The sequence below is a fragment of the Neopelma chrysocephalum genome, unplaced genomic scaffold, assembly GCF_003984885.1.
Source record: "Neopelma chrysocephalum unplaced genomic scaffold, ASM398488v2 Primary Assembly neopelma1_180, whole genome shotgun sequence".
In the NCBI taxonomy this organism is placed as follows: domain Eukaryota; kingdom Metazoa; phylum Chordata; class Aves; order Passeriformes; family Pipridae; genus Neopelma; species Neopelma chrysocephalum.
In genome coordinates this window covers 31,556-38,291 of record NW_020897842.1, presented here as the reverse complement: position 1 = coordinate 38,291, position 6,736 = coordinate 31,556, and positions in this window count along the sequence as shown.

Sequence of the window (6,736 nt, the reverse complement as noted above, 5' to 3'; positions counted from 1 at the left end):
CATTCTTGATATCAGAGTATTTCCTTGATGTTATTGAAGCTGAATAACTCCCTGCCAGTGCTTTGGGGCTAAAGGTGTCCCTAAAGATGGGCTGCTCACGCTGGGTTGGGGCTGGAGGAAGGGCAGGCAGGGCCCAGGGCTGATATCCCAGCATTTATTGCTATCCTGTTCTTTGTTCTGGGGGGAATATTTGTAATAAACTGGGCTGTTCCAGGCATGACTTGCAGCAGCATCACCCCTGAGCTGTGACCTCCAGCACATCTTCCACCCGTGGGGTTGGTTTGACCCAAGTCTCCCCATCCTTGGGAAACGAGAGTTAAACTATTTATTTCGTCCTAGAACTAAAAAAAAAAGTTTGCCAGACTTTGGTTTGGGAGTCGTGACTCATTTTTTTCCCTCTTCACTGCTGTGTTTTACTCTTATGATTCAACAGGAGACCAGTTATTCTGCTTTTTACAACTGTTCTGCCTCATTTTCTGCGGGGTGCTGGTGTTTTCCCAGTGTTCCCCAGGCCTGAGGACACACATGGGGAGTGAAGCCTTAAATCTGCCTGTGGCCGGGGCTGGAGGGGGAATTAAACCCCTCTCTGGGGTCTGTCTGGAAGCCACGTGGCCTTGATGCTCCAGCCAGCAGAGAACCAGTGCTGGGTCCTGCACTTTGGCCACAACAACCCCCTACAGTGCTACAGGCTGGGACAGAGGGGCTGGAGAGCAGCCAGGCAGGAAGGGACCTGGGAGTGTGGATTGACAGGAAGCTGAACAGGAGCCAGAGTGTGCCCAGGTGGCCAAGAAGGCCAATGGATCCTGGCCTGGCTCAGGAACAGTGTGGCCAACAGGTCCAAGGAAGTGATTCTTCCCCTGGACTCAGCGCTGGTGAGGCCACCCCTGGAGTGCTGTGTCCAGCTCTGGGCCCCTCAGCTCAGGAAGGACATTGAGGGGCTGGAGCAGGTCCAGAGGAGAGCAACAAGGCTGGGGAAGGGACTGGAGCACAAGTGCTGTGAGGAGAGGCTGAGGGAGCTGGGGCTGTTCAGCCTGGAGAAGAGGAGGCTCAGGGGAGACCTCCTCACTCTCTGCAACTCCCTGACAGGAGGGGGGAGCCAGGGGGGGGGTTGGTCTCTTTTCCCAGGCAACTCTCAGCAAGACAAGAGGGCTCAGGGTCTTCAGCTGTGCCAGGGGAGGTTTAGATTGGATATTAGGAAGAATTTCTTTGCAGAGAGGGTGATCAGCCATTGGAATGGGCTGCCCAGGGAAGGGGTGGATTCTCCATCCCTGGAGGTTTTTAAGCTGAGACTGGATGTGGCATCAGTGCCATGGGCTGGGAACCACAGCGGGGTTGGATCAAGGGTTGGACTTGATGATCTTGGAGGTCCCTTCCAACCCAGTTGATTCTGTGATTCTATGATTTTATGATTCTCTGAAAGCTCGTGTCAGGCTGAGCCCTGGGGAGAGGAGCCAAGCTGGCAGAGGGACTGGACATGGTGTCTCTTGGTTTATCCCGAGGTCACTGTCACCCCCCCGGGGTGTTTGAGCAGCTCTGTTCATCCCCAGGACGGAGGGTTGTCCCTCAAGGAGCTTCCCTCTGCCCCACCAAGGTCTTTTAGCCAAAAAGTCCAGGATGTCTGCAGGGAATGGGAGAGATCCTTTCTCTAGTGCTGCAGGTTTTGCTCGCCTACAATAAATTTGTGCAACGAAAACCAAGATTTCTGGGGCAGCAGAAGGTGTGGGAAATGTCATCCCTTGCTGGGGCTGCTCAGGTTGCTCAATAAATGACATTTCTGGAAGCTCCAGGTGATGCTGCTGGGGAGGTTGGAGGGAGGCAGAGATGTTGTGTTTGAGGAGCTGTGGAAGGATCTGCTGGAAAAGAAAGTTTGTTTTAATGTGGTTTTTTTTTAGAAGAGTCTTTTAGTCCATCCAGCAGTGAAATGGGTTGAAGGAGCCAAGAAACCCTTGAGATGCTCAAAACTCCTGACTAATATGGACACGAGGCTGGGCTGGGGCTCAGACAAACCCTCTGTGAGGCTCCTGAGCTGTTTGGAGAGGGGGGAGATTAATGGTGTGCAAAGCAAAGCTTCAGAGCTCTTCTGTTGTCATAAACTTTACAGGCCAAGAGGGTTTAAGAACTCGGGAGTATTCGGGATGAAGGAGTTGTTTATACCAAAATAAACCCCACGTGCTTGAGCCTGTGCTGCAGTGGCCAAGTGTGTTAATCCCACCCAGTGGCTGGTTGTGGAGTGCAAGGGGAGAAGGCTAAAAAAAGACACAGATCAAGTGGTTGGGGTTTTTCCTGGGTGTCTAAGACAAGCTCTCCATATTCCTGGGTATTTAAGTGCTCTCCATATGAGCTGAGGGGGATGTGATGGGGACACCTCACTCTTGGGCTCACAAACAGCTGCTGCAGCTTTCTTTTTGCTTTAAAATTTCTAATAAATTCAAGGTTTGGGGAGAACTGGAGGTGAGGAAAAGTCCATTTCTTACCGGGAGAAGTTTTTTTCTTACCCTCGGGTTCTTCGCAGAAAAGTTTGGCAGAAAATCACCTTCAAACATTAATAAATTGGGTCAGAACTCTGCCCATGTCCTAAATATTAAATCAAGAACACTTTCAGAAAGTTTATTGTGAGATGAATCGGTTACTAATCACTAAAACTTTGCTGTCTTCACCCTGCCCTTGCTCCCTCCTCTTCCTCGGCATAAATCTTTGTAGCATCAATCCCCACCAGGCATTTTGCTGCACATCCAGCTCATACTGAGGCCAAACTGATGCAGATCAGAGTGGGTTTGTGAGGGTGAAAGTCTGTAAAAGTGATTATCTTCACTCTTAATTTCTCATTCTAAACAGAGCCCAGCTCTGAGTTTCCAGCTTCAAGCTGAAGGTGGCTTGGTGAGGTGGTGGATTCATCTCCTGGTGCTCCTGGAGGATGTTCTGCCCTTGCCTCTGAGGTCCAGGCAGTGCCACCAGCAGGTTTTTTAGCTCTTTCAGTGCTGGATGCCCTCACAAAACGTGCTGAAGGCTGTGGTTTATGAGCCTGGTGGAGAATCCACTGAGACTGGTGGAAAATCCGGCCAAAAATCCCAGTGATTCATCCCAGAACGCAGGTGTTTGGTCCAGGACAGGGCTTAACTCCTGGATTGATTGTCAGGATTCAGAGTCACCTTCCAGGCATGTTTATGCTCAAATGGCCACTCTTAATTTTTTCCCTGGGAGTTCTGCTGTCCCAAGATCCCTGGATTGTTCCTGCTCCCGCTGCTCTTCCCTGCTCCTGTGTTTTTCTGGCTGGATCAGCCCTTCCCACGTGGAATCTGCAGTGAATTCTTTATTTCCCTCACCCGTGGACGGGCTCTGTGTGACTCAGGAGCACAGCAAAGCTGCCTCCACAGCCCAACCCTTGGACAATTTGGCTGGAGAAATCCAAATCCCAACCCTGGGATCCCAATCCCAGGCACTCAGGGGGATATTTTCCCTGGCTGGGAGCTGCCAGGTTATGAGGTTTTTAAGCTCTCTTCGGGTTTCATGTTTTGCAAATGGTTTCGGTGCCACACTCCAGACTGACTCCAGGGGTATTTGTGTTGGATTAGCAGCAGATTCCCTGCCTTCCCTCGCTCCAGAGGAGAGAGCCCAGCTCGTGTAAACTGCCCCTGGAATGGCAGGCGAGGAACCATTCCAGAAAAAATGATTAGTTTGTCATATAAAACCCCTGTTATAAATAGCCACAGGTTATAAATCAGCCCCGAGGCCAATGATGGACTCAAACAGAGACCCTTTCCAAGACTCTTGGAGCAGCAGAATGTCAGGGAAGGGCTCAGTCCACCAGGAAACCTCAGGGGTGATTTAAAAACTCTTGGGAATTGGTGACTGTGGTGAAAACAAGCAGAGCAAAACGAGCCCTGCAAAGGCTTTAATACCCTGTGATATTTGGAGTGTAACACCACGTGCTTTGGCAAGAGCAGATTCCAAAGGGGGGGGAATCTGTTGAGGTTCCTTGGAAAATCAGGGAGCTGCTGAGCCTGTGAAAATAGAACTGAGCACTGAAACAAGCTCAGATCTTCATTGCTTTGTGTGCTGGCTCATAATTATGTAAAGAAAGTATTAAACTCTCACAGATTCCACAGCTGATCTCCCTCAGCTTCATGGAATGCTCAGGTGAGGCTGGAATTCCATGGATTCAGTGTCCCAAAGTTCCTGCAGTGCAGCCAATTTCCTGCAGGGCTTCTAGAACTCACTATTCCCCTAATAAATAAGCAGAGGGGAAGGGATCAATATGTGTTTATAGCAAGAGTATTGATGAGAAATTGGATCTCTGTTGGTTGCTGGTTATTCAGGGAATTCCTCTGGGGGTATTTTTGATGTTTGGTGGGGGAAAAACTGTTTATTGTTACTCCATGACCTCTGTTCCAGGCTTATACAGGATAAAGTGTTTTTATTTCCTCCACGACAAGCTCTGTCTTCACCCTGACCTTGCTCCCTCCTCTTCCTCCTCTTCCTCTGCAAAGGCCTCACTCAATCTTTGCATCAATCCCCACCAGGCCTTTTGCTGCACATCCAGCTCAGACTGAGACCAAACTGATGCAGATCAGAGTGGGTTTGTGAGGGTGAAACTCTGTAAAAGTGATTAAATTTGTAAAAGTGATTTTAAATACTGATTTTGATCAGTATTTAAAGCTGAAGCCCAAGAGGAGAAACCCAGAGTTGCGTGGAGAGCAACATTCCCATAAAAATCATCCTCTGGCCTTTTGTGGCTTTTCAAGTTGGGATCTTAAATCTCACTTTTGAAGCACTTGTGCTTTGTCAGAGCCTCTCTGCACTTTGCTGTATTGTTTGTTTGGTTTTTTTTAAGCAAAGGAAGTTTGTGTTTGCAGCTTGTTTGGTGTCAACGTGGTTCGTGTGTTTGTTTTTTCACTGGTTTCACTGTTTGTTTTTTCACTGGTTTCACTGTTTATTTTTCACTGGTTTCACTGTTTGTTTTTTCACTGGTTTCACTGTTTGTTTCTTCACTGGTTTCCCCGTTTATTTCTCTTTTTTTCCTGCTGCTGTTTGCCCTCCTTCAGCTGCAGAGCTCTGGAAGAGCAGATTTTTCAGGGCTCCTCGTGGTGCTTTCTGGTCCAAGTGTGCTCTGGTTGATGGGCTGGAGACATGAACACACCTGGAGCTCCAGCTGGGAGGAGGAGACTGGAAATGAGTTTGTCCTGCTCTTTCTTTAGGGAATTCTCCTCTTCACCATTTGCTTTTTTTTTCAGGGCTTGTTTTCCTGAGGGTGGAGAGAAGGGGGTGGTTCATGGGGGGCAGAAAACCCAAGTGCTCAGAACCCAGAGTGGGAAAAGGGTTCCTGTTGCCTCTCAAAATCCCTGCCAGCCTTTCCTAGTCCTTTCCTGAGAAAAAATGTGGGGATGTCTGAGCTGGGATCATAAAAATCACCGAGGCTGGAGAAACCTTTTGAGGTCCTCAAGCCCAACCATTAACCCAGCAGAGTGTTCAGAACTAAACCATGTCCCAGGTGCCACATCCACGTGGGTTTTGAACACTTCCAGGGGGGTGGTTTTTGAACCCTTCCAGGGGTGGTAATGCCACCAATTCCCCGGGACAGCCTGGCAGGTGTCCCTGCTCACTGGATGACCTTCAGGGTCCCTTCCAACACAAACCTTTCCATGGGGGGCAGAAAACCCAAGTGCTCAGAACCCAGAGTGGGAAAGGGGTTCCTGTTGCCTCCCAAAATCCCTGCCAGCCTTTCCTAGTCCTTTCCTTGGGCAAAATGTGGGGATGTCTGAGCTGGGATCACTGAATCACCGAGGTTGGAGAAACCCTTCAAGTCCAACCATTAACCCAGCAGAGTGTTCAGAACTAAACCATGTCCCAGGTGCCACATCCACGTGGGTTTTGAACCCTTCCAGGGGTGGTGATGCCACTGCAGGGGGTTGGAACTGGATGCCCTTCGAGGTCCCTTCCAACACAAACCTTTCCCTGGTTCCATGAGCTGCAGTTCACGAGCTGTTTGCGTGGCCAGGAAACCAAATCTCAGCTGGTGGAGAACACTCTGCAGGGCTGGGAGAGAAAACAGAACTGAGCTCATTTAAACTGCCTGAAAACTGTCCCCAGAGCTGCCTCAGGTGTCCCCTTTGACAGTGTCACACTTGGAATCCAATAAACCTTTCCAGGATGATGAAGCTGGGGTTGTTTTTGTTTAAAGCCGAGCTCTCAAGGGCTGTTGGAGTTATCAAACCCTCTTTTTTTACTTTTTCCCAGCAAAGGGTGCTGGGGGTTGCCAGTAATCTCTAAAGCAGGAGTGACAGTCAGGTTGGAGGGGGGGGAAATGACCTCAAACAGCATAAAATATCTCCAGGCAGGTTTTGGACTGAGAGTTTTATGAAGTGATAGATGTTTTTGCAGGAGGCTGGGCAGGGAGGCACAGGGCAGCTGTGTGTCCTTGCCCTCAGGGGTGAGCCTGGGTGACACTTGGAGCTGTTTGGGGTGGCTGGTGTGTCCTGGGGGGGCACAACCTGACCCTCTGGGAAGCAAATATGTCTCAGAGCAAGAGAATGGAAAAGCAGGGCTCTATTTCCAACGAGGGCAAGTTCCCTCATTCCTCCTGTGTCTCACCCAGCTCTTCAGGGAAGGGTCTTGGGTGGGTTCCAGCAGCTCCCACAGGGTTTATGAGGTTCTAGAACTCGCTTTAAGTTGACCAGGAGTTGGTCAAGGAGCCTTCCCTTCCCTTCCCTTCCCTTCCCTTCCCTTCCCTTCCCTTCCC